Source organism: Ostrea edulis, chromosome 10, assembly GCF_947568905.1.
Source record: "Ostrea edulis chromosome 10, xbOstEdul1.1, whole genome shotgun sequence".
NCBI classification, from domain to species: domain Eukaryota; kingdom Metazoa; phylum Mollusca; class Bivalvia; order Ostreida; family Ostreidae; genus Ostrea; species Ostrea edulis.
Genome location: NC_079173.1, coordinates 39,880,913 through 39,884,306, shown reverse-complemented (window position 1 = coordinate 39,884,306; position 3,394 = coordinate 39,880,913).

Sequence of the window (3,394 nt, the reverse complement as noted above, 5' to 3'; positions counted from 1 at the left end):
TATATATATATATATATATATATATATATATATATATATATAATCCAAAATATAAGTAAATATCCACACAAGTAATAGTACGATAAAGAAAAATTAGAACGCCGAAAATAACTCAACCGGTTTCATTTTCAATTTTCAAGAGTTATCAGTGATGACATTATTGCTTAGTCACACGTCATAGATTTTCTATCTATAATGTGTAACAACGCAATAATGTTCTAACTCTTGAAAATTGAAAATGAAAGTTTCGGCGTTCGAAAGTGGTTGAGTTATTTTCGGCGTTTAAATGTTTCTATATATATATATATATATGCCACACTTGTTGTACATACCTTTTTAATGTTGCGTGGAGGAGGGAGGGTTTTAATGTTACGTTTGAACAAATCTCAGATGTGTTCATTAAGATTGAGATCGGAAGATTTCGCAGTCCAGACCATGTTGTTTCTTGCAAGAAACTGTTGAATTGTTCTTCCACAATTACAGGGATCATTATATTGTGTCTTAACCATACTTCTGTTAGCTGTGATGTGCGGAACAATATCTGGTCTAAGAATGCCATTTTGATATGTCCTTGCTGTGAGACCACCGATAACACGAATAATCGGAGTTTCCGTGTGTCTTGATACTTCCGCCAAGACCATAATAGTACCACCTCCACCAAACCTCCTCAACAGAAAGAGTGCTATGGCGTCCTCCTCGTCGCCGATCCAACCTCTTCCTACCATCAGAGCTCCTTAACTTGATTTTTGAGAACATTTGCTTAATCAGTCCTGGTAAATCGTAAATGTATTCGTGTCCATGCCAGGCGTAATAATATTCGATGTCTGTGAGTCAGCCCAATACCTCTCCTCGGACGTCTGGTACATAGCTGTACCTATTTAAGGCGGTTGCACCTTGTTTGAGATAGCTGTACCTATTTAAGGCGGTTGCACCTTGTTTGAGATAGCTGTACCTATTTAAGGCGGTTGCACCATGTTTGAGATAGCTGTACCTATTTAAGGCGGTTGCACCTTGTTTGAGATGATGTCGAATGGCCATGGACACCATTTGTTTGTCTTGCCGTTGATGTGGCTGATTTCCATATGTTTCTAAAATGGTTAAGAACGATGTAGCGATCTTGACTTCTGGTTGTGACACGTCATCTGGACCTTCGACAATTCCTGTTTGATCTAATTTTGCCCAGAATTTTCGAATTGTTATAAAAGTGATGTGCCACCTGTAACAGAAATGATAACCTCTAATGCAATAGAAATTAGAGACATATCGGGGACGAGGTAGATAGTGAAATAAAATTAGTATAACCTGCCGTAAGGACCATCCAGACATGGTTATTTCCATGGCTGTCGCTCTTTCGTCAATGATTATTCTGTTCATTATGTGTGATTTTGCATTGAGACGATTATTAAAGAATGATTTAGTCGTACAAAGTAGCTGATTACATCAAACACGTTCTGCAAAGAACCGATTTCTTGTTTTGAGGTTTTGTCATGGGTCAGTCATTTTTATCGATGACGTTTGTCTTTTTAGTTCACCTAAGTGAGCTTTTCTGATCAATATTTGTCCGTTATCTGTCGTCGTCGTCTGCTTCGGCGTCGTCGGCGTCGTAAACTTTTCACATTTTCATCTTCTCAAGAACCACTGGGCCAAACTTGCCACAAAGGATCCTTGTGTGAAGGGCTTTCGAGTTTGTTCAAATGAAGGGCCATGTCCCTTTCAAAAGGAAGATAATCACAAATATACAAAAATAGGATGGGGTCATTTAAAAATCTTCTTCTGAAGAACCACTGGGCCAGAAAAGCTGAGATTTACATGAAAGCTTCCTTATATAGTGCAATTCAAGTTTTTTTTTCCAAATCATGGCCCCCGGGGGTTGGATGGGGCCAGAATAGGGGATCAAAGTTTTACATACAAATATATAAGGAAAATCTTTAAAAATCTTCTCAAGAACCACTGAGCCAGAAAAGCTGATATTTACATGAAAGCTTTCTGACATATTTCAGATTTCAGTTTGTTAAAATCATGGCCCCCAGGGGAGGATGGGGTCACAAGGGGGGGGGGGTATCAAAGTTTTGCATACAAATATATAGGGAAAATCTTTAAATATGAGCCAAGTGATTCAGGTAAGCGATGTGGCCCTTGGGCCTCTTGTTTCTGTGCTACTGTTAAGAAGACACAATAATTACAAAATTGTCAAAACATTGTATCATTATATTCTGTCATTTTGAAATTATTTCTTTTATCAGGGTGAACACTTTCTACGAATTAAATGTAGGTGGTTATACAAATTAAAGATCTGTACATGTAGATGTGTTTGCACATCGAATATTTATGACACATAAAATAAAAGAATAACTTGTAATCTGTTATTGAAAATTGTGTACTTTTTTTAAGGATGAATGGTCATATGGGATTTAACATAATATCTATAGGAAAATCATAATTTCATATACATACATAATTTGAGAAATATAGTTACAGTCTTTAGATTTCCAGTAATGACCAGGAGAATAACCCCAGTTAACTTGACTTTTATGATAACAACTGGGATAACCTCAGAAGGTGGGATGATAGAGACATGAATCTTCAACAATTCTGCTTTGATGAAGACGCCTACAAATTTCCATCAAGTAATTCCATTGATCTTAGCTTTTAAAATTAATGACGATGATGTTTACAAACTAGCATCGAAGTGACACCAGTGATCTTGACCATGATCATTAACACTTGTAACTAGTGTATTCACCTTAACTAGTAGAAACATGGAATTTCAACTCTGGCCATTTAATGATTACATCAAGGTCAAGTTTCTTCAATGACCTTTATCTGTCACATTGGTCATAATTATGAAGAGTCATTCTTGGCACAACGACCAGTGATCAATCTCATAACTCCTATCAGAAATACAAAATAGAGAGTTGGGCAAACACGGACCCCTGGATATACCAGAGGTGGGATCAGGTGCCTAGGAGTAGTAAGCATCCCCTGTTGACCGAACACACCCGCCATGAGCCCTATATCTTGATCAGATAACCGGATCTATCCGTAGTCAAAATCAGTATGCCAAGAATAGTCTAACAATCGGTAGACCGTTCATTACATACTCATTTTAACTACCGAGTATTCTGTTTAACTGATCAATATATAGAGCTCGCAGCTGGTTTGACTAGTTGAAAGGAGGTGCCTACTCCTCTTATTCCATCCGTGTTTGTCCTAGTCTTAATTTTGAATTCTTTGTGGGATCTAGAAGATTGATCACTGCTTGTAATCTGCACATTATATATATACCTTTGATTGACAGTATGAATTGCATTCATTTATAAACATCGATATTTAATGGATTACGTCAATTTCAAAATTTCATTCAAATATATTCTCACTTTTTTAACATGGGGCC